At 46.2% G+C, this 12,141-nt stretch overlaps 5 non-coding genes across 5 annotated transcripts; all 5 read right to left on the bottom strand.

Annotated features, from left to right (window-relative positions):
• Positions 1-1,979: 1,979 nt before the first annotated feature.
• LOC130336587 (U2 spliceosomal RNA) lies at positions 1,980-2,170 on the bottom strand. Its single transcript, XR_008878000.1, has one exon. It is a non-coding gene; the product is annotated as a U2 spliceosomal RNA (small nuclear RNA).
• A 2,090-nt stretch (positions 2,171-4,260) lies between these two features.
• LOC130336585 (U2 spliceosomal RNA) lies at positions 4,261-4,451 on the bottom strand. The gene has a single exon (XR_008877998.1). It is a non-coding gene; the product is annotated as a U2 spliceosomal RNA (small nuclear RNA).
• Positions 4,452-6,540: 2,089 nt separating this feature from the next.
• Positions 6,541-6,731, bottom strand: LOC130336583 (U2 spliceosomal RNA). Its single transcript, XR_008877997.1, has one exon. It is a non-coding gene; the product is annotated as a U2 spliceosomal RNA (small nuclear RNA).
• A 2,090-nt stretch (positions 6,732-8,821) lies between these two features.
• LOC130336582 (U2 spliceosomal RNA) lies at positions 8,822-9,012 on the bottom strand. Its single transcript, XR_008877996.1, has one exon. It is a non-coding gene; the product is annotated as a U2 spliceosomal RNA (small nuclear RNA).
• A 2,091-nt stretch (positions 9,013-11,103) lies between these two features.
• Positions 11,104-11,294, bottom strand: LOC130336581 (U2 spliceosomal RNA). Its single transcript, XR_008877995.1, has one exon. It is a non-coding gene; the product is annotated as a U2 spliceosomal RNA (small nuclear RNA).
• Positions 11,295-12,141: the final 847 nt, after the last annotated feature.

The raw sequence follows: 12,141 nt of genomic DNA, 5'->3' as shown, positions 1-12,141 counted from the left end.
TCAACCACCAGTACACACAGCAGAACCTAAACCCATACCATTATTGCTAAGCAGCAAGACAGGGGCCCATTGCACTCCCACGGGGCCTTTTTAAATGCAATCCATAACCCGGATTTGCCAGGAACCCTTCTTACTCCTCCTACTTGCATGTGACACTGGGCTTAGGATCTGCATAGGAAACACACACACAAGCACACACCTACCTTTGTTGCCTGCAGATGCCTCCTTGGCTGTCCCCAAACGGTATCAAACCAACACCCACGGGAAGCTGTAAGCATAGAGGACATGCCTGCACCCCATTGGACTTACCTGTGTGGGTTAAATCCGGGTTATTTGACAACCTATGGCGGTGATGGTTCTGCTCAGGCAGAGCAGTGCTGATGCTCCTCATAAAGCTGTCGCTGCTGTGAAGGTTCTAGGTGACATCACAATCCCTATGGTTACATACACGACAAAGCTGGGTTGTTGTTGTTTACACTCTGCAAGGCCTGTGGAAGTGAGTGACATCATAGCACTGTAGTTCTGAGGGTTCTAGATGGATGCAACAATCTCCTGTTGCTTCTATGAAGGCCATAATAGACGACATCACCAAACAGCTCCATAGTCACATACACAGCAAAGGAGAGATGTTGTTTACACCTAGTGATGTCAGTGGTATTGAGTGACATCACAGCACAGTGCTAAGGCTCCTGGGCCTGGACACAGCAGCGGCTGCAATATCTCAACGGAGAATACGTTTATATATATGTGTGTGTGTGCGCGTATATATATATATATATATATATATATATATATATATATATATATATCTCCGCCGAAATCACTTTTAAACCCATTTCCACCTTTTTTTCCCTTCTCTTCCTCTTACTTTTTTTTCACGTTTTTTTACGTTTTTCTCCTTTTCGCCTCTTTTCTGGGCGTATTATTCTTCTTTTTCTTCTTTTTTTTCGTCTAATGCATACCCCATCAGTGCAGCAATGCTTATTCAATACCGCCAGCAGATGGAGACACTGGGGGATAATTTTCTAAGGATTTATACTGATTTTTCCTGTCTGAATTTGTCGCACAGAAAGTTGCAGGCCAAATATGTGTGACATTTCTGCGACTTTAGCTTCTAGAGCATTTTTACAACATTATACATAGGTGCTGAATACATAAAAAGCGACTGTTCAGCGACAGACAAGTCGCATCGGCTGAAAGTAGGCCAGAATGTCAGTCCATGTTGGAGCAGGTTTAGATACAGTCTAAAGCATAGATCTCAAAGTCTGTGCACAGAATTTAGCAAGGGCCTCGCACCTTCTGATGCATCAGGTAGGTGCACTATAGCATAGCCTAACCCTCTGTACTTTGGTCTATATTGATGCGGGACATAGACAGCCAGCTGATGACCAATCCATTAGTGCAATGGATGGCTGGAAGCATTTGTCTTTGCCTTTGCAATACCACAGAAGCAATGCATGGTCAATGTACAGCAATGACACACCTGTGTGAACAGCCAGGAGACCCCCCCATGTTATGTTACATAGTTACATAGTTAGTACGGTCGAAAAAAGACATATGTCCATCAAGTTCAACCAGGGAATTAAGGGGTAGGGGTGTGGCGCGATATTGGGGAAGGGATGAGATTTTATATTTCTTCATAAGCATTAATCTTATTTTGTCAATTAGGAACATTCAGCACCCACCCGCTATCAAGGCAGCTGCCTATCATGTCATGCCCTACCTGCACAGGTGTGCTGGCTACTCAAATGATCCAATTAAGGAGGCCATTTAGTCAGCAGCAGCAGAAGTCCTGTGCCTGGACGCTCCAACAGCGGCCAGACACAAGCAGAAGCAGCAGAAGCAGCAGCAGCACCACCTTTTGTTTTTTGGCTGCAGCAGCAGCAGCAGCAGCAGCAAGGCCCACAGGGCTGGCTAGCTGGCTAGCCAGCAAGCAGGTAGCAATGAAAGTAGGAATCTTTCTTTTTAACCCTGTAAGGGGGTGGTGCACTGTACCCGAAGATACTGCCATATCGGGTCAATGCATAGGGCGACGGAAGCAAGCTTCGAAATCGGCCCCCGTTCTCAAAAATCCATTTAATATATGGTCCCCAGATAGGGGACGTATCAGATATTAAACTGATAAGAACAGATACTACACTTGATCTTAGCCAAAAGGCCGAGAAGCGATAACCGTGAAAGGGGCGGGCCCAACAAGGTCCCCTTCATGGGCACTATCACTGCTTGCTGTCAGGGAGGCTGCCAGACAATTTTCCATGCACACTCTGGGCTGGGGGGCAGTCAACCACCAGTACACACAGCAGAACCTAAACCCATACCATTATTGCTAAGCAGCAAGACAGGGGCCCATTGCACTCCCACGGGGCCTTTTTAAATGCAATCCATAACCCGGATTTGCCAGGAACCCTTCTTACTCCTCCTACTTGCATGTGACACTGGGCTTAGGATCTGCATAGGAAACACACACACAAGCACACACCTACCTTTGTTGCCTGCAGATGCCTCCTTGGCTGTCCCCAAACGGTATCAAACCAACACCCACGGGAAGCTGTAAGCATAGAGGACATGCCTGCACCCCATTGGACTTACCTGTGTGGGTTAAATCCGGGTTATTTGACAACCTATGGCGGTGATGGTTCTGCTCAGGCAGAGCAGTGCTGATGCTCCTCATAAAGCTGTCGCTGCTGTGAAGGTTCTAGGTGACATCACAATCCCTATGGTTACATACACGACAAAGCTGGGTTGTTGTTGTTTACACTCTGCAAGGCCTGTGGAAGTGAGTGACATCATAGCACTGTAGTTCTGAGGGTTCTAGATGGATGCAACAATCTCCTGTTGCTTCTATGAAGGCCATAATAGACGACATCACCAAACAGCTCCATAGTCACATACACAGCAAAGGAGAGATGTTGTTTACACCTAGTGATGTCAGTGGTATTGAGTGACATCACAGCACAGTGCTAAGGCTCCTGGGCCTGGACACAGCAGCGGCTGCAATATCTCAACGGAGAATACGTTTATATATATGTGTGTGTGTGCGCGTATATATATATATATATATATATATATATATATATATATATATATATTCTCCGCCGAAATCACTTTTAAACCCATTTCCACCTTTTTTTCCCTTCTCTTCCTCTTACTTTTTTTTCACGTTTTTTTACGTTTTTCTCCTTTTCGCCTCTTTTCTGGGCGTATTATTCTTCTTTTTCTTCTTTTTTTTCGTCTAATGCATACCCCATCAGTGCAGCAATGCTTATTCAATACCGCCAGCAGATGGAGACACTGGGGGATAATTTTCTAAGGATTTATACTGATTTTTCCTGTCTGAATTTGTCGCACAGAAAGTTGCAGGCCAAATATGTGTGACATTTCTGCGACTTTAGCTTCTAGAGCATTTTTACAACATTATACATAGGTGCTGAATACATAAAAAGCGACTGTTCAGCGACAGACAAGTCGCATCGGCTGAAAGTAGGCCAGAATGTCAGTCCATGTTGGAGCAGGTTTAGATACAGTCTAAAGCATAGATCTCAAAGTCTGTGCACAGAATTTAGCAAGGGCCTCGCACCTTCTGATGCATCAGGTAGGTGCACTATAGCATAGCCTAACCCTCTGTACTTTGGTCTATATTGATGCGGGACATAGACAGCCAGCTGATGACCAATCCATTAGTGCAATGGATGGCTGGAAGCATTTGTCTTTGCCTTTGCAATACCACAGAAGCAATGCATGGTCAATGTACAGCAATGACACACCTGTGTGAACAGCCAGGAGACCCCCCCATGTTATGTTACATAGTTACATAGTTAGTACGGTCGAAAAAAGACATATGTCCATCAAGTTCAACCAGGGAATTAAGGGGTAGGGGTGTGGCGCGATATTGGGGAAGGGATGAGATTTTATATTTCTTCATAAGCATTAATCTTATTTTGTCAATTAGGAACATTCAGCACCCACCCGCTATCAAGGCAGCTGCCTATCATGTCATGCCCTACCTGCACAGGTGTGCTGGCTACTCAAATGATCCAATTAAGGAGGCCATTTAGTCAGCAGCAGCAGAAGTCCTGTGCCTGGACGCTCCAACAGCGGCCAGACACAAGCAGAAGCAGCAGAAGCAGCAGCAGCACCACCTTTTGTTTTTTGGCTGCAGCAGCAGCAGCAGCAGCAGCAAGGCCCACAGGGCTGGCTAGCTGGCTAGCCAGCAAGCAGGTAGCAATGAAAGTAGGAATCTTTCTTTTTAACCCTGTAAGGGGGTGGTGCACTGTACCCGAAGATACTGCCATATCGGGTCAATGCATAGGGCGACGGAAGCAAGCTTCGAAATCGGCCCCCGTTCTCAAAAATCCATTTAATATATGGTCCCCAGATAGGGGACGTATCAGATATTAAACTGATAAGAACAGATACTACACTTGATCTTAGCCAAAAGGCCGAGAAGCGATAACCGTGAAAGGGGCGGGCCCAACAAGGTCCCCTTCATGGGCACTATCACTGCTTGCTGTCAGGGAGGCTGCCAGACAATTTTCCATGCACACTCTGGGCTGGGGGGCAGTCAACCACCAGTACACACAGCAGAACCTAAACCCATACCATTATTGCTAAGCAGCAAGACAGGGGCCCATTGCACTCCCACGGGGCCTTTTTAAATGCAATCCATAACCCGGATTTGCCAGGAACCCTTCTTACTCCTCCTACTTGCATGTGACACTGGGCTTAGGATCTGCATAGGAAACACACACACAAGCACACACCTACCTTTGTTGCCTGCAGATGCCTCCTTGGCTGTCCCCAAACGGTATCAAACCAACACCCACGGGAAGCTGTAAGCATAGAGGACATGCCTGCACCCCATTGGACTTACCTGTGTGGGTTAAATCCGGGTTATTTGACAACCTATGGCGGTGATGGTTCTGCTCAGGCAGAGCAGTGCTGATGCTCCTCATAAAGCTGTCGCTGCTGTGAAGGTTCTAGGTGACATCACAATCCCTATGGTTACATACACGACAAAGCTGGGTTGTTGTTGTTTACACTCTGCAAGGCCTGTGGAAGTGAGTGACATCATAGCACTGTAGTTCTGAGGGTTCTAGATGGATGCAACAATCTCCTGTTGCTTCTATGAAGGCCATAATAGACGACATCACCAAACAGCTCCATAGTCACATACACAGCAAAGGAGAGATGTTGTTTACACCTAGTGATGTCAGTGGTATTGAGTGACATCACAGCACAGTGCTAAGGCTCCTGGGCCTGGACACAGCAGCGGCTGCAATATCTCAACGGAGAATACGTTTATATATATGTGTGTGTGTGCGCGTATATATATATATATATATATATATATATATATATATATATATATTTCTCCGCCGAAATCACTTTTAAACCCATTTCCACCTTTTTTTCCCTTCTCTTCCTCTTACTTTTTTTTCACGTTTTTTTACGTTTTTCTCCTTTTCGCCTCTTTTCTGGGCGTATTATTCTTCTTTTTCTTCTTTTTTTTCGTCTAATGCATACCCCATCAGTGCAGCAATGCTTATTCAATACCGCCAGCAGATGGAGACACTGGGGGATAATTTTCTAAGGATTTATACTGATTTTTCCTGTCTGAATTTGTCGCACAGAAAGTTGCAGGCCAAATATGTGTGACATTTCTGCGACTTTAGCTTCTAGAGCATTTTTACAACATTATACATAGGTGCTGAATACATAAAAAGCGACTGTTCAGCGACAGACAAGTCGCATCGGCTGAAAGTAGGCCAGAATGTCAGTCCATGTTGGAGCAGGTTTAGATACAGTCTAAAGCATAGATCTCAAAGTCTGTGCACAGAATTTAGCAAGGGCCTCGCACCTTCTGATGCATCAGGTAGGTGCACTATAGCATAGCCTAACCCTCTGTACTTTGGTCTATATTGATGCGGGACATAGACAGCCAGCTGATGACCAATCCATTAGTGCAATGGATGGCTGGAAGCATTTGTCTTTGCCTTTGCAATACCACAGAAGCAATGCATGGTCAATGTACAGCAATGACACACCTGTGTGAACAGCCAGGAGACCCCCCCATGTTATGTTACATAGTTACATAGTTAGTACGGTCGAAAAAAGACATATGTCCATCAAGTTCAACCAGGGAATTAAGGGGTAGGGGTGTGGCGCGATATTGGGGAAGGGATGAGATTTTATATTTCTTCATAAGCATTAATCTTATTTTGTCAATTAGGAACATTCAGCACCCACCCGCTATCAAGGCAGCTGCCTATCATGTCATGCCCTACCTGCACAGGTGTGCTGGCTACTCAAATGATCCAATTAAGGAGGCCATTTAGTCAGCAGCAGCAGAAGTCCTGTGCCTGGACGCTCCAACAGCGGCCAGACACAAGCAGAAGCAGCAGAAGCAGCAGCAGCACCACCTTTTGTTTTTTGGCTGCAGCAGCAGCAGCAGCAGCAGCAAGGCCCACAGGGCTGGCTAGCTGGCTAGCCAGCAAGCAGGTAGCAATGAAAGTAGGAATCTTTCTTTTTAACCCTGTAAGGGGGTGGTGCACTGTACCCGAAGATACTGCCATATCGGGTCAATGCATAGGGCGACGGAAGCAAGCTTCGAAATCGGCCCCCGTTCTCAAAAATCCATTTAATATATGGTCCCCAGATAGGGGACGTATCAGATATTAAACTGATAAGAACAGATACTACACTTGATCTTAGCCAAAAGGCCGAGAAGCGATAACCGTGAAAGGGGCGGGCCCAACAAGGTCCCCTTCATGGGCACTATCACTGCTTGCTGTCAGGGAGGCTGCCAGACAATTTTCCATGCACACTCTGGGCTGGGGGGCAGTCAACCACCAGTACACACAGCAGAACCTAAACCCATACCATTATTGCTAAGCAGCAAGACAGGGGCCCATTGCACTCCCACGGGGCCTTTTTAAATGCAATCCATAACCCGGATTTGCCAGGAACCCTTCTTACTCCTCCTACTTGCATGTGACACTGGGCTTAGGATCTGCATAGGAAACACACACACAAGCACACACCTACCTTTGTTGCCTGCAGATGCCTCCTTGGCTGTCCCCAAACGGTATCAAACCAACACCCACGGGAAGCTGTAAGCATAGAGGACATGCCTGCACCCCATTGGACTTACCTGTGTGGGTTAAATCCGGGTTATTTGACAACCTATGGCGGTGATGGTTCTGCTCAGGCAGAGCAGTGCTGATGCTCCTCATAAAGCTGTCGCTGCTGTGAAGGTTCTAGGTGACATCACAATCCCTATGGTTACATACACGACAAAGCTGGGTTGTTGTTGTTTACACTCTGCAAGGCCTGTGGAAGTGAGTGACATCATAGCACTGTAGTTCTGAGGGTTCTAGATGGATGCAACAATCTCCTGTTGCTTCTATGAAGGCCATAATAGACGACATCACCAAACAGCTCCATAGTCACATACACAGCAAAGGAGAGATGTTGTTTACACCTAGTGATGTCAGTGGTATTGAGTGACATCACAGCACAGTGCTAAGGCTCCTGGGCCTGGACACAGCAGCGGCTGCAATATCTCAACGGAGAATACGTTTATATATATGTGTGTGTGTGCGCGTATATATATATATATATATATATATATATATATATATATATATATATTTCTCCGCCGAAATCACTTTTAAACCCATTTCCACCTTTTTTTCCCTTCTCTTCCTCTTACTTTTTTTTCACGTTTTTTTACGTTTTTCTCCTTTTCGCCTCTTTTCTGGGCGTATTATTCTTCTTTTTCTTCTTTTTTTTCGTCTAATGCATACCCCATCAGTGCAGCAATGCTTATTCAATACCGCCAGCAGATGGAGACACTGGGGGATAATTTTCTAAGGATTTATACTGATTTTTCCTGTCTGAATTTGTCGCACAGAAAGTTGCAGGCCAAATATGTGTGACATTTCTGCGACTTTAGCTTCTAGAGCATTTTTACAACATTATACATAGGTGCTGAATACATAAAAAGCGACTGTTCAGCGACAGACAAGTCGCATCGGCTGAAAGTAGGCCAGAATGTCAGTCCATGTTGGAGCAGGTTTAGATACAGTCTAAAGCATAGATCTCAAAGTCTGTGCACAGAATTTAGCAAGGGCCTCGCACCTTCTGATTCAGGTAGGTGCACTATAGCATAGCCTAACCCTCTGTACTTTGGTCTATATTGATGCGGGACATAGACAGCCAGCTGATGACCACAATCCATTAGTGCAATGGATGGCTGGAAGCATTTGTCTTTGCCTTTGCAATACCACAGAAGCAATGCATGGTCAATGTACAGCAATGACACACCTGTGTGAACAGCCAGGAGACCCCCCCATGTTATGTTACATAGTTACATAGTTAGTACGGTCGAAAAAAGACATATGTCCATCAAGTTCAACCAGGGAATTAAGGGGTAGGGGTGTGGCGCGATATTGGGGAAGGGATGAGATTTTATATTTCTTCATAAGCATTAATCTTATTTTGTCAATTAGGAACATTCAGCACCCACCCGCTATCAAGGCAGCTGCCTATCATGTCATGCCCTACCTGCACAGGTGTGCTGGCTACTCAAATGATCCAATTAAGGAGGCCATTTAGTCAGCAGCAGCAGAAGTCCTGTGCCTGGACGCTCCAACAGCGGCCAGACACAAGCAGAAGCAGCAGAAGCAGCAGCAGCACCACCTTTTGTTTTTTGGCTGCAGCAGCAGCAGCAGCAGCAGCAAGGCCCACAGGGCTGGCTAGCTGGCTAGCCAGCAAGCAGGTAGCAATGAAAGTAGGAATCTTTCTTTTTAACCCTGTAAGGGGGTGGTGCACTGTACCCGAAGATACTGCCATATCGGGTCAATGCATAGGGCGACGGAAGCAAGCTTCGAAATCGGCCCCCGTTCTCAAAAATCCATTTAATATATGGTCCCCAGATAGGGGACGTATCAGATATTAAACTGATAAGAACAGATACTACACTTGATCTTAGCCAAAAGGCCGAGAAGCGATAACCGTGAAAGGGGCGGGCCCAACAAGGTCCCCTTCATGGGCACTATCACTGCTTGCTGTCAGGGAGGCTGCCAGACAATTTTCCATGCACACTCTGGGCTGGGGGGCAGTCAACCACCAGTACACACAGCAGAACCTAAACCCATACCATTATTGCTAAGCAGCAAGACAGGGGCCCATTGCACTCCCACGGGGCCTTTTTAAATGCAATCCATAACCCGGATTTGCCAGGAACCCTTCTTACTCCTCCTACTTGCATGTGACACTGGGCTTAGGATCTGCATAGGAAACACACACACAAGCACACACCTACCTTTGTTGCCTGCAGATGCCTCCTTGGCTGTCCCCAAACGGTATCAAACCAACACCCACGGGAAGCTGTAAGCATAGAGGACATGCCTGCACCCCATTGGACTTACCTGTGTGGGTTAAATCCGGGTTATTTGACAACCTATGGCGGTGATGGTTCTGCTCAGGCAGAGCAGTGCTGATGCTCCTCATAAAGCTGTCGCTGCTGTGAAGGTTCTAGGTGACATCACAATCCCTATGGTTACATACACGACAAAGCTGGGTTGTTGTTGTTTACACTCTGCAAGGCCTGTGGAAGTGAGTGACATCATAGCACTGTAGTTCTGAGGGTTCTAGATGGATGCAACAATCTCCTGTTGCTTCTATGAAGGCCATAATAGACGACATCACCAAACAGCTCCATAGTCACATACACAGCAAAGGAGAGATGTTGTTTACACCTAGTGATGTCAGTGGTATTGAGTGACATCACAGCACAGTGCTAAGGCTCCTGGGCCTGGACACAGCAGCGGCTGCAATATCTCAACGGAGAATACGTTTATATATATGTGTGTGTGTGCGCGTATATATATATATATATATATATATATATATATATATATATATATATTTCTCCGCCGAAATCACTTTTAAACCCATTTCCACCTTTTTTTCCCTTCTCTTCCTCTTACTTTTTTTTCACGTTTTTTTACGTTTTTCTCCTTTTCGCCTCTTTTCTGGGCGTATTATTCTTCTTTTTCTTCTTTTTTTTCGTCTAATGCATACCCCATCAGTGCAGCAATGCTTATTCAATACCGCCAGCAGATGGAGACACTGGGGGATAATTTTCTAAGGATTTATACTGATTTTTCCTGTCTGAATTTGTCGCACAGAAAGTTGCAGGCCAAATATGTGTGACATTTCTGCGACTTTAGCTTCTAGAGCATTTTTACAACATTATACATAGGTGCTGAATACATAAAAAGCGACTGTTCAGCGACAGACAAGTCGCATCGGCTGAAAGTAGGCCAGAATGTCAGTCCATGTTGGAGCAGGTTTAGATACAGTCTAAAGCATAGATCTCAAAGTCTGTGCACAGAATTTAGCAAGGGCCTCGCACCTTCTGATGCATCAGGTAGGTGCACTATAGCATAGCCTAACCCTCTGTACTTTGGTCTATATTGATGCGGGACATAGACAGCCAGCTGATGACCAATCCATTAGTGCAATGGATGGCTGGAAGCATTTGTCTTTGCCTTTGCAATACCACAGAAGCAATGCATGGTCAATGTACAGCAATGACACACCTGTGTGAACAGCCAGGAGACCCCCCCATGTTATGTTACATAGTTACATAGTTAGTACGGTCGAAAAAAGACATATGTCCATCAAGTTCAACCAGGGAATTAAGGGGTAGGGGTGTGGCGCGATATTGGGGAAGGGATGAGATTTTATATTTCTTCATAAGCATTAATCTTATTTTGTCAATTAGGAACATTCAGCACCCACCCGCTATCAAGGCAGCTGCCTATCATGTCATGCCCTACCTGCACAGGTGTGCTGGCTACTCAAATGATCCAATTAAGGAGGCCATTTAGTCAGCAGCAGCAGAAGTCCTGTGCCTGGACGCTCCAACAGCGGCCAGACACAAGCAGAAGCAGCAGAAGCAGCAGCAGCACCACCTTTTGTTTTTTGGCTGCAGCAGCAGCAGCAGCAGCAGCAAGGCCCACAGGGCTGGCTAGCTGGCTAGCCAGCAAGCAGGTAGCAATGAAAGTAGGAATCTTTCTTTTTAACCCTGTAAGGGGGTGGTGCACTGTACCCGAAGATACTGCCATATCGGGTCAATGCATAGGGCGACGGAAGCAAGCTTCGAAATCGGCCCCCGTTCTCAAAAATCCATTTAATATATGGTCCCCAGATAGGGGACGTATCAGATATTAAACTGATAAGAACAGATACTACACTTGATCTTAGCCAAAAGGCCGAGAAGCGATAACCGTGAAAGGGGCGGGCCCAACAAGGTCCCCTTCATGGGCACTATCACTGCTTGCTGTCAGGGAGGCTGCCAGACAATTTTCCATGCACACTCTGGGCTGGGGGGCAGTCAACCACCAGTACACACAGCAGAACCTAAACCCATACCATTATTGCTAAGCAGCAAGACAGGGGCCCATTGCACTCCCACGGGGCCTTTTTAAATGCAATCCATAACCCGGATTTGCCAGGAACCCTTCTTACTCCTCCTACTTGCATGTGACACTGGGCTTAGGATCTGCATAGGAAACACACACACAAGCACACACCTACCTTTGTTGCCTGCAGATGCCTCCTTGGCTGTCCCCAAACGGTATCAAACCAACACCCACGGGAAGCTGTAAGCATAGAGGACATGCCTGCACCCCATTGGACTTACCTGTGTGGGTTAAATCCGGGTTATTTGACAACCTATGGCGGTGATGGTTCTGCTCAGGCAGAGCAGTGCTGATGCTCCTCATAAAGCTGTCGCTGCTGTGAAGGTTCTAGGTGACATCACAATCCCTATGGTTACATACACGACAAAGCTGGGTTGTTGTTGTTTACACTCTGCAAGGCCTGTGGAAGTGAGTGACATCATAGCACTGTAGTTCTGAGGGTTCTAGATGGATGCAACAATCTCCTGTTGCTTCTATGAAGGCCATAATAGACGACATCACCAAACAGCTCCATAGTCACATACACAGCAAAGGAGAGATGTTGTTTACACCTAGTGATGTCAGTGGTATTGAGTGACATCACAGCACAGTGCTAAGGCTCCTGGGCCTGGACACAGCAGCGGCTGCAATATCTCAACGGAGAATACGT

Source organism: Hyla sarda, unplaced genomic scaffold (genome assembly GCF_029499605.1).
Source record: "Hyla sarda isolate aHylSar1 unplaced genomic scaffold, aHylSar1.hap1 scaffold_480, whole genome shotgun sequence".
Classification (NCBI taxonomy): domain Eukaryota; kingdom Metazoa; phylum Chordata; class Amphibia; order Anura; family Hylidae; genus Hyla; species Hyla sarda.
Note: the sequence above shows the minus strand (reverse complement) of the source record. Positions and strands in the feature narration are given on the sequence as shown.